Below are 12,850 nucleotides of genomic sequence, written 5' to 3' on the forward strand. Positions count from 1 at the left end.
CCGGTGTGGTGATCCGGCGCCAACAGGTACTCCTCCTCACTGGAAGCGTGCACCCGGTCCACGTACCGCCAGGCGTAGATGAGGCGCTTGGGCCCGACTGCACTGAAGGCGTCGGCACGGGCGTCCTCCGCCACCCTCACGGCCCTCGCACGAGCCTTCTGCCAAAGAGCCAATTGCTTGACTCTCTCGGACGCCACATAGGCCTCCCAGGCAGCTTGTTCCACGGTGCGCTTCTCTTCCTCGGCCTTCTTCTCTGCCTCTATTTTGGCGCGCTCTACTGGAGGCAAAGCCTCCCACAAGGCAACATCCATTTCTTTCCAAAGCTCCTCAAGGCTGGGGGCTCGGCGGGATGCGCGACTTCTCCTCGTAGCAGGGAGCCGATGCGTCCTCCGGCGCGCGTGCTGGTGAGATTGGGAACACCGACGCGTGCACCTTGGCGCGTCGCGGCGAGGAGCGGAACATCGACGCGTCCTCCTCGACTAGTGGCGGCGAGGAACGGAACGGTGACGCATTGCGTAGAGGCGAGGAGCGGAACACTGGCGCGTCCTCCTCGACTAGTGGCAGCAAGGAACGGAATGGCGACGTGTGACCGTCCGCGCGGTGCAGTGAGGGGCTCCTAGGGCTTTGGAGGGGCAACGCCATGGTGGTCGACGTGAGAGGGAGGGGGAGGAGATAGCGATGAATGTGCACGTGAGGGGAGGAGATAGCAATGTCGTGGGAGGCGCAGTATTTATAGCAAGTAATGGCACACCTACATAAGATATGGACTGAGTTGCACTGACTTAACTGCCGGTCCAGTTGCGTCACTGACTTGTGGGCCAGACCCCTGTTTGACCCATATGTCAGTGACCGAATGCACCTGCAGTTAAGTAACAGCTATGTGGGCATATTTGTTGGAGTAAATTACGGGGGAGCGAAGGGGTGGAAATATTGCTGGTCACAAAGGATTGGACGAGCGTGGGGGGAGGAGAGTCATGCATGCAGATTTTTTCACACGCGGTGGAGTGGTGGGACCGCTGGAGGGAGAAGGAGAGTTTGGCAAGCATATTGTTTCCACACATGGAGAGGAAAAAATTTGGAGACGAACGGGCTTCCTATAGGTACGGGGAACGGTGCATAATAAGTCATCTTACATGCCGGGCTAGGTATAGTCTCAAGTCATTAAGAACAAACACGCCCCACACATGTTCATATTTCAAGGTGCACTAAATTATTGCATGCGATGATTAAGGTTGGCCATAATGGTGGTATCTTAGCTGGTATCATGCACACGGGAATAGCAAACATGCTGATGTGGCAAACAATTAAAGAAGAGAGGGGGGTTAGTGTAACTAGTGTTCATGCATGCATTGGTAAACACATTTTTTATGGAGAATGACAGCACTAGTTGAGTACTTTTGTAGACTTCAAAAACTATTCCACAATGTGTCAACATTCACAATGTCAAATCAATATTTTTACACCCATTATAAAACGTAGTTCTTATACTCCCTCCTTCCATCTATATAGGGCCTAATGCATTTTTCGAGGCTAACTTTGACCAAATGTTAGAGCAATAATATATGACATGCAACTTACACAAAGCACATCATCAAATTCGTATGTGAAAGGAGCTTTCAATGATATAATTTTCACATTATGCATGTCATGTAGTATTAATTTTATCAATAGTCAAAGGCGGTCTTGAAAAATGCATTAGGCCCTATATAGATGGAAGGAGGGAGTACTCATTATAATCAGTACTCCCTCCGTCTAGGTGAGCAAGTCATCTTAGATTGTGCACTGTGACCAAGAAGGAGGGGAAAATGAGAGATCTTAATGTTTATTTGCTAATTAAAAGCATTGCATGCAATGAACTAACCACTGCATGTCGTGTTTGGTAGTCTCAAGTCATTAAAAGCATGCACATCCACATCTCCTATTGGTTGATATGTCAAGAAATAAGAAACGAGGTAGAAGTTAATGCACCGCGCCTAAGTGTTTTGGGAGTATTGTAGATATTGATATTTTTAATATAAATTTGGTCGTGGGATTTCATTGATGCCAGTCAAAGCGTTGAGAGGTCTACTATGCGTGACCTGAAGATGAAAGCATTGAGCATCTCGAAGTTGATCAACAATCTTCAATTATCAAAGATTAGCCATTCGGCCAATAAGGTGGCACACTGAATCGCTAAGTATAGCTTTGAGAATAGATTAGATGGTATTCTTGTAAATAACATACCGCCCTGTGTGGTGAATATTGTATCGAATGAATGTACTAGTGTGGCTGGTTAATTAATATAAGGTGGTGTTAAAAAAAGTATAAATTTGGTCAAACACTTTGCAAACGGTTGACGGGAGTAAAAAGGACCAGAGGGAGTATCATGCATGCGGAGTAGGCAAAAAAATTGCTTGTCTAAAAAAGGAAAAAAATGTTCATTTATAGCCGGTCGAAGTCTCAAAGGGCGCGACCGCGCGAGGGAGGCGAAGGCCATGGGAGGCACGACGTTTGACGAAATTAAGTGAAGTTACATCCACGCGCCGGCATGGCCTGCGAACAGGCACAAGCTATACCGTCAGGCCTACGATATGGGTCTAGTAGACATGACATCTAGTGGGTCCCGCATAGTCCTCGAGAACTCTTTGGGGGCTTGCAGCCGTTTATCCACCGGGCAAGCCAGCAAACCCACGCCGTTTGCACGCCCTACTCGTCCCCGTATTCTACCTTACAACAGTTCGCTCACAGTCGTCCCGTCCTTTCACATTAGTTCGCTCCCAGTTTTTTTGCAGGGTACAACAGTTCAACTTCTCCTAAACCTCCTCCAAAATCCATGGCCTCCCAAATCTCCATGGTCGCTGTTGAGTACCAGGTTAGAGCCATCACCAGCGATCAGTTCATCGTCATCTACAAACGTGGATCCGAGACGGTGAAAGCATGGCCTCGTCGCTTCATGCGCATGTTCAACAGTTCAACGGATGAGTGGGTCGCTGGGCTAGATGTTGAGTACACCACAGTCCTGGGACGAGAGAAGGATCTAAAGGATGAAGAGAGGAAGAAGCCCGCCATGATCCAGGTTTGTGTACATAACGTTTTCTTGGTCTACCACATATGCCATGCCGATGTTGAGTGCCAGGATTTTAAGAACTTCCTCAAGGACAAAAGAGTGAAATTCGTTACTGTAGTCTTTAAGAACGACAGGGATGTCCTGCGTCGAATAGGTCTTGTTGTAGGCCAGCCTTTCGATATCTAGAGGGGAAGTCTGGTATCCTCCTCTCAACCTTCAATGCTGACCCTGGCTGCAGCCATGATTGATCCTTCGTATGCTAAACTGAAGAAACCTCATCACGAGTTTCATCATGCATGGGAGTCGAACACATTAGATGAAGATCACATCCTCTACGCAGCAATGGATGCCTACCATTGTTTAAATATCTACAAGGGTTGGATGAAGAAGCAGAGCCCAGTGTCCGGTTCAAGAAAAGAAGCATCGGCGAAGAGGAAGAGGAAGAGGGATGAGGACGAAGTCGAGGACGTGGACTCGGACTCCAAGTAGGTGGCAGTGCCGTCGCTCATGCTGGTTCTACTGCAGTGTCAAGCGGACTAGTTGCTTATTAGTTTATTTTCAAGGGTGTTTTGTGCTGAGGCCCCAGCAGAACTATGTTTATGTTCTTTCTCATTATTTGAACTCTTTAGTACGTACAGTAGTACTAGTACTATGTCTTACGACTGTTCTTCTTGTAGTTGGTACTACTGCTCGTATCTTCGTGTTCCTACTGTACTTAATACGTTTGTACTAGTAGTATAATTTGGGTCAGTCAATTTGTAAAAGAAGTTCGACGGAGCGAAGGAAGAAGATGGCAGAAGAGGTGGAAGAAGCCCTTCTAGCCATCCATGTTGCATCAAACGGCTCACATGAGTCGACTGACCCAAATTGCTCCTTCAGAGTGCAGGATCCACATGGCATTCAAGGTCTGAAGGTAGATTCAGCGTCCGCACCTGGTTTGCGGGCTCGAAGCGCACGCGACCGGCTTCCACCACGACAGCCACCATGCGCGCCTCCTCCGCGTGGGCAGAGACGACAATGACATGCTAGTTCCTCCTCGCCGGCGTGCTGGAGCACGCACTCGTCCTCCTCTTCATATGATGCATGCATAGAGGCGGCTCCACCAGTTGCTCACGTGCTTGGCAGCGCGGCGGCATCACGAGGAGGGACTGCAGACGGCGTGAGCAGGCGAGCCTTCGGCTTCATGGCATAGGGATGGCGGCAACACGACAGTGATGGGTGAGAAATTGTTGGCCAGAGCAGGCGGGTGCCGGCATGCGCAACGGCGGCGGCATATTGATGAGTGCGCGTGTGGGAGCTTACTTTAGTTTTATATATAAGGTTGGTCACACTTAAAAGAAAACCGTACTAGTACATGTAAACATTAGACTGAGGCAATGCTTTTTTTAGTTACTAGCTTATGTTCTTGACCATTGTGACCAGCCTTAGTACTACGTCCACGATACGGAATCCCATGAAAGCGCGTGAAACGCGGCCGCGTGGTCGATCGAACGGTGCGTCATCGTGTCGCACTCGAAGGACATCCACCAAACATTTTTTTGTGTGTGAAAACAATCCTTGAATATTACTCAACTTTTTTTCCTGTGAAACTTCTTGACGCTGCAATATTTCCATATATTTGAATTTAGCTCCAGTTCATGTTTATTTGGATTTGGACGTTTTAGGTGCGCCTAGTTTTTTTAATACTGATTTTGTGTGTGTGACTGAGAGAGAACGTGCGTATGTGTCCATATGTGTGTTGTGGCGGAAGGGAAATGTGGAGACGGTGTGCGTCTGATACATACATAAAGAGGTGTGAATGTGCAAATGATCATGCATGAGTGAGACATAGACAGATGCCGATACGTTGTGTATACATGAGCGAACGGTCTTCTAGTTTACTTGTGTGTTTGTGTGTGTGTGTGAGAGAGAGAGGGGGGGAGAGAGAGATAGAGAGAGGAGCATCCGTAACACAACAACCATCTCTCTCGATTCATCCATCCCTCGCACGGTCGCATGCAACACATGCATCAACGCGCACATTTTGACACCCTCACCCGGCCCCTGCCCACCTCAATGCCCGCACAATCTCTTCGTGAATACCCATTTCTATACTTAGGTTTGTTTTCTCTCAATATCTGACACACACACACACACACAGAGACACACGCAGCACAACACACACACACTCCCCCGAGCACACAATTCATCCCCATCCAAGGTTATACGATGAACACTCTCGCTTGTGCTTCTTTGCACCCCAACGTGCACAACACCTCAATCTTCAAAGAGGGCAACAAGCAGATCGAAGATGGCGACCACACCGCTCTAGAGAATGCGGGGTCATTTGGAAGCAGGGTGATGTGACGACGGCTGACTGACTCCTCCCCCCACCCTCTCTCTCTCTATTGCACAAAATTACCAATCCCTCTCTCCCCCGCACAAAATTGTCAATCCCTCAACCCACGAGATCCTTCCCCTCTCGTCCATGTTTTTCCAGCTCTCTCATCAAACATGTTGTCTCTTCTCCTTCCATGTATACAGAATGCAGATGCACCCGCATATCATGTATATTACATGTATGCATCTTTCTCACAAACCTAACTTCTTCCTCTCTCTTTCTCTCTCTCTATCTCTCTCTCTCTGCCTCATTAGGTTTGTCTCCTACTCTCTCGTCCACATACATACAATCTTTCCCGCCCTATCTGCTCCATCTTCAAAAGCTCTCTCTGCATGTTTCATTCACACATTGGGATATGTCAAAATGTTGCTTCTACAATGGCTGATGTAGAGTTATGGTTGTTCTTGTTGCATCCTACAAAGTAATAACTATGAAATGCATTTAGATTCTCATTTGACTAGGATTACGTGAGTTTGAGCATGTTGTGAAGTACTATAGACCTTGTATACATCTTGGGATTCGACAATGATTGTAACTATTGAATTGTATAGACCATTACATTCGAAGTCAATAGCCTAATATATTTATTTCACAATTTCAACAAATGATTAGTTCACTACAAATTAAGAAAACAAATGTGTACTCCCATCGTTTTTATTTAAGTCCGCGTATTAGCATTGGTTAAAGTCAAGTTTTGTAAACTCTCAGAAAGCTTATAAAAAATGTTAACATATACAATAACAAATAAATACCATTAGAATCATTATTGAATGTACTTTCACACCATACATATTTGTTATGGTAAATGTTTATATTTTCTATAAACTTGGTCAAACTTTAGGAAGTTTGACTTTGGTCAAACTTAATATGCAGAGTTTACTACTACTACTCGCTAGTTGCTTAGCCGAATCACTCAACACGCCACACGGGGAGTCCAGTGTCACAAAATTTTGAGGTCGGCAGGAAAATCTCCTGCGACCCTGATTCGAGGAGTGGGAAGTTACCATCATAGCCTTCGGAATAGGCCTACGGATCACGCTTGGTAGGGGGCTGTTTTCGTCACTTCAGGTTCACCCTACCCAGCCAACCCCACCCCGGCACCCAGAGTAGTACACCTAAATACTCCCCAATTTCTATCCCCACCGCAAAATAGACTTCTCCACGGCACCGCAGCCTTCGTGCTCCTCCCCTTTACATCGGAGCACTCATCCACCATAGCGCATCTGCCTCATCGACGACCTCGTACGCCGCACTTGAGCCGGTCCAACGTCATCGTCGTACACAAAGCCTCTTCCCCGGCATCGTATTCCACGGTCTCGGATCTGCTTCCCAGAAGCCGACACCAAGCGCAGAAGTACCACCATCGTGGACAATGAACTGACTCCCGTTGCCGACCATGACTCACAGAGGCCGCCGCGGCCATCATTCTCCTCCTCGATTGGTAATGTGTGTATTGAATCACTTAGTAGTACATGTGCAGTTCCAATTTTGTTCATACCTACCCTTCAAATTTCCTGGGTGCTATTATTCCCGTAAAAGTAATTGGTTATAGCCTCCATTGCCCAACAGAATATCAACTTGTAATTGTGCATCGCTCCTGTATCGCGCTGTGCTTGGGTTGGTTTTTCATCTGCAACCAGTAGTGTGGCAAATGATGGAAAGGTTTTTAGAACTAGCAAAATGCCCATGCGTTGCATGCATCAAGATGCATTTGTATGAGTAGTTTATCTTGTTGGAGATGCTCTAACATGGCAGACGAGTGCTTTAATGTTGCCCACAAGATGCGCGAGTATTACTAGTAGTATATTTTTCTTGCCATGTTGAGATTTTAAAACCACGAGTGCGAACATGCAGAGGAGCAATGAAGACCAAACACGGGATATTCGGGACATCTTCAAGGAGCGTGGCAAGTTAAAGAGGAGCTGCACCGAACCTGTAAAACAAGCTTTGGTAAGTAACACCCTTTCAATTACTTTCGTGTAGCCTCGTGTTCTTCAATGTGTATATGTTGTAGTTTCTGTTTCTCTTAAGCGTGGTGTTCTTCGATGTGTAATAAGAAGAGTCTTAATCGTCCTAATGCTTTCCTTTTTAGCTTCATGTAGGAAGTGGGTGTTCTCACCTTGTAGTCTGTTTTTATTTATTTTTTCCTTTTGAATTCACTTCTCCGAGTTCTGTTTATCTGGCTTCTACTAAATGGATCTAGGTTGCTCTGAGTATTGATCTAAAAAAGAAGTAACTTCATGTCAGGATGTAGTTCCTGCTAGGAGGGAAGTATGGTCAACCTCGAGATCATGTTTCCAAAATGAGGCTGGATTACACACAAGGTGCCAGTTCCCTAATGATGCTGGATTAGACACAAGGTGCAAATCCCTAGATGATGCTGGATTACAGACAAGCCAGGCGGAGTCGTCAGCTGTTCGTGTCCTCGTGGCATTAGTAAAGGCTGAAAGAAAGCGTGCAGCAGCCCTTGAGAATGTAGCAGAGTTCCTGAAGAAGCGAAAAGAGCAATCAGATGCTCTCTTCACCCAAGCCAAAGAAGAGATGGAAGAAAGCTAGAAATAAGCTAGCAGAGCAGGCTAGGCGTCTCCTGCTATCTAAAACTGTTGTCGATACAAAATTTCCTTCATAATAGCTAGGTTCAAATGTTTATCCAGTCAGCATGCCTGTTGTGATGTCCGTGCATCTACTGATGTGGCACAAAATGTTTTTTTCGGGTCATGTAATAAGAGCAATTACTTTCCAAACAATAACAGACGAAGCATTGGACATGGTATAGTTCACGCGCAAGCCCGACATTCCAAGTTCAACTTCCACATCAAACTCATGTTCACAGATATCTGCACATTCATACATAATGTCCACAACCATGATTCACTTCAAAGCCAAAAAAATGTGAGGAGAGTTATAAATAACGAAAATCCTCTACTAGTTCCTACTACCAGTGCGAGCACAACAAGTCAAGACCATGCGTAAATTAATTATATTTTAGTCATTTTTTGTGAAAATGCCTGTCGGCTCGCGGAAGGACGTGTTGCCGGCACACGCACGGATTCAATGAAGGCAGGCGGGGCAGTCTTAAGCTGGTTGCACGCGGCGAGGAGTCGTGCTCAGCCGGGCCTGCAGCGAGTGCGGCCCTCTTGGCCGGCGCGCCGGTTCAATGCCTGCTCTATGAGAGGTCGCGTCCGTGTCAGAGCAATCACTCCCTCCAGTCCTTTTTTGTTTGGGTATAAAAAAAATCTTGTTTTCCATTCACATTTTAGTGGTAGGAGTTGTGTGTGTGTCTGTGAGAGAGAGAGAGGAGATGGTAGTCGGGGTTGTCTGGTCGGTAAACAAATGAATAATGTTAGTCTAGGATGGAGACGAAAAGGAGACCGCAACAAATGTTGTGTCTACAGGAGAGATAGAGAGAGTAATTTTAGTGGTATAAGTCATATGTAGAGAGATATAGGGTGTGTGAGAGACTCCCATAGAGAGAAAGACAAAGTGAAAGATGAGTGGAGACTGTGTGTTTGGCGGTGAAAAAGAAAGCTTAGGTACCGAGTGATACCAGAGAACAGTAGAGACGTGAGAGATAATGAAAACCGTGTAATTTATAATGATAGGGATAGTGTGACACGTCTTAAGGGAGACGTCGAGAGACCATGTTTGCGAGGATAGGAGCAACATGAAGTGAGCGTGCGGGTGAGCTGGAGAAAAGAGAGTGATAGCTACCTGAAGGAGCATGCATGCCAGAGAGATGGGCATGAAAGGAGTGAACAAAAAAGGGATTCAAATATTTGAATTCGAGATGATGATACATGTAATCCATACTCGAACCAAAATTGATCTACCAAACATGCATACTCATATGAATTCACGCACATCTATGTTATTTAATATGCAGATATTACTGATCCATACATTTTAGGAGAACATAATTTGGTTAAATTTTTTCGAATTCAACCTTAAGATTTCGAGATCTTTGTATTTGTAAATCATATTATACATATAAAGGAGCAGAATTCTTTGTTGTGATTTTGAAAGTATATATAAAAGAATGATGTATATATAATGTAATTCCAATTGAAAATGGATCCCACCCAAAAAAATAGAATACAAACGAGATTCGAATTGAGTTTGCACGGTAAACTTGCACTCTGCAAAATTTGAGCAAAGCGGGGAAAGTTACAGTAACCGCCCGAAACCAAAATCTGCGAGATGGAAATCACTACTGCCTATCCCTGCCACGCAAAGCCTATATGCTGGATTTCTATAGGTTTCGATAGGGGTAGGTTTGTAATTTCACCCAAACATGACGTAACCGCCTCTCACCCGAATTCATACACGGTGGGCGCCAAAACACAGTGTGTCCTCGGCCGAAATCGACTCCCTCCCTGATTCATATTCATACACGATGGGCGCCAAAAACAAACACTTGTCGGCAAATATTCGGTGTATGCGAGATTACCGTCCTATCCCCAACCGACTAGTGTTGCTGTGATGTAGTAGAAATTTGAAACGGGGGCTAAGTTTGTAAATTTCCTCGCATTTGAGACAAGCGCGCCCTGAATACATGGTTCCCCCCTTCATCTCTACCTCCCTTTTCCCCATTCGTACTCCATGGGCGCCAAAACACCCTCTCCACCCCACCCTCCTCCATCCGCCGCTGTCCGCCACCCCATCCTCCGCCGTCCTCCTCCACCATGTCGGAGCTGATACCTCGATGCTGCCGTCCATTACAAGAGATTGACCTCTCTCATCCACGGCTTTCGACCGAGATCCTTGCATCCCGTCCTCTCGCTTCATCACCACCGTCGTCCACCTTGCCGGCGCCGCTCCTATGACTGTCTCGTTCACCGTGCCCCGCCGCCACCGTCTACCCTCCTAGATCTGCTTCCACGCCACTGACAGCCATCGCTACCGCAGCACCGTCAAATTCTCAGCAGATGCATACACGGCCCCGCACCAGAGGCGGTACTCTTTCGTATCTGCTCAACTTATTTATCGCAGCAAGAAAATAGATTGCCACTGCTTTACTCTGATTTCTTGTCTTGGTTGCGAAGTTGCCTTTGTCCGGTTTGCACCTTCAGATCCGCCATGGCACGCTCAACACCATACTCGCAATGCTTATGGTTTTCCCCTTTTATATTCCACACTAGTTAAATCGCAGTAGACTAAATATCAAAATTGGGTCAGTTGATTTTTTAGAGCTCGCCGGAGTTCGTCAGTGCGATCGAAGGGGCTCGGGTGGGGACGGTGGTTGTGGGGGCGGTGGTTGGGCCTCGTCGAATAAAGAAAACTCGACGCGGGTGGGGGCGGGGGTGGGGGTGGCGGAGGAACACAGGCGGTGGGGCCGGTGGTTCGGCCGGCGGCCCATGCGGTGTTCTGTATGGGAAGCACAGTATGTTCCTTGTCAGGAAGGGGAGCAGGGACATCTGTAGTAAACAGCTGATAGAGCTGGCCTGTACGTGATCGATAGGCTTTAAATTACTAGCGGCAATACAACACCGTAATTTCCAGCCAGTTCCACTTTCCCGATTTATATATCCTGGTAATTGTGTACCCCTGTTATGTACACTATGGTGTTGTTTGGTTTGTGACTAACTTTGCCAAAGATTGACACACCTAAGGTTAGGCAAGTTTGACCAACTTAGGTGAGTCTTTGGTTCAAGCCACATCTTAGGCAAGCCACACTTGGACCCCACATGGCATACACACAAAAAGTGTCGCAAGATTCCCTTAGGCTTGCCAACTTGTGGCTCTCATTTTGATGAACTAACCTTAGTCAAGTTTGGCAAAAATGTGTGGCAATGCTAGTACTAAAACCAAACAGCCCCTATGATCTGCCTAGTTGTTGTGTGCTCTTGTTATCATGGTTTGGCAATAAACTCTCTATACAGTATATTATGAACCTATCATCTGCCGGCTATCCTTACTTCTGGAGCCTATTTTTTTGTGTGCTTGTGCCAGATTATATAAATGCACGCACCATATTACAGCACACATGAGCTCTCTCATCAGAATCCAGTGATAGCACACAAGTGTTTACAGGGGCGCCCCTATATTAGAATATCATCTGTACAAAGATAATCTCACAACTATTTATGTTTTCATGGTTCTTAGATATTATACGCAATTACAGTGAATATCAGAATCCGCGTATCAGAAGAATATTATGAAACACTGCAATGACTTACAAAATTGGTAGCAAGGCATTGAGTGCCATTCTGGAAGCAATGAAACTCGTAGGCTCCCCACCTGTTGATTCTTGTTCAGAATATCATCCTAATGACTATTCTAACCTCGAGGAGTCAAAGGCAGATGGCCTGTCCTGTTCACCCATCAAGGTGCCTGTTCTAATTTGGCAAGGTTTTATTGATTGCGTGTATCTTGCATATGTTGTCTTGCATTTCTTCTACTTTGTTGCACCTCCATCTGCTTAGTTTACTCATCATATATGTCGAGATGCCATGCCCATCCATTATCAATACATATTCCATCTGTCATCATACCATGTTTTTCCACTCAAATGATGTTCTTGTGCATCAGGCATCAAAAAGGAAGAGGGTGATTGCCGAACCTGAAGGAGCACTAGCAAAGTCCTTGAAAAACATGGTGGTGCCGGAGAAATCAGACAGCGCCCCACTTATATTGGATGTACAACCAGTGACACAAAACGTAGGACCGACTCCAGCAGACTATACCCATACTTCACTGGCCACACCACTAGCCCTACCACACAGGACCTACACTCCAGCAAAAGGTATACCGATTTCATTTGCCATAGCACCAGCTGTACCACAGAAAAATCCCACTCTAGCAAAAAGTACAGGAAGTCCATCGGCCGAAGACCTATCCCAAATGCAGAGACGGCCAATTCCTGCAGATTGGAACCCCGTTCCATTTATTCCTAGTTTAAAAGAAAATGCTTTCGATGTTGTTAGGGACTACGTGCATATATTCCCATCATGGGAAGATTATTGTGAAGACAAATACCATTTTCACATCTTCCTATCCAACTTACGTGTAAGTGCTATTATTCGTGGCTATTATTTTCCTGTTTTCTGCTAATTGAACACATCAATGATTTACAATACATTGTTGTAACTAGGCGAGGGTCAATATGGATAGTCATGACGAGCAAAGCTTGCTTGTGCTTTTCAAGGAAGCATTGCAGCAGTATCAGTGTTACCTGAGGAAATCATACTTTGATGGCAAGTCTATAAACGAATTTCCGGTGAAGTCTCCTATGCTAAATTTAGAAGACATTGAATTAGAAAAACCTTGTGATGCACTAATCTCGTTCCCAGGATGAGGTACTGTCTATGTGTCAGGACCCCGACTCGATGTCACATCGATCTAGCTTGTAACACCTCATATCACTTTGCGGCCTCACGCACGGTATCCCCACGGGTGTCGCCTTACCTTTTCCCGGGACCGTTTGT

This window comes from Triticum aestivum, chromosome 2A, assembly GCF_018294505.1.
Source record: "Triticum aestivum cultivar Chinese Spring chromosome 2A, IWGSC CS RefSeq v2.1, whole genome shotgun sequence".
NCBI classification, from domain to species: Eukaryota; Viridiplantae; Streptophyta; class Magnoliopsida; order Poales; family Poaceae; genus Triticum; species Triticum aestivum.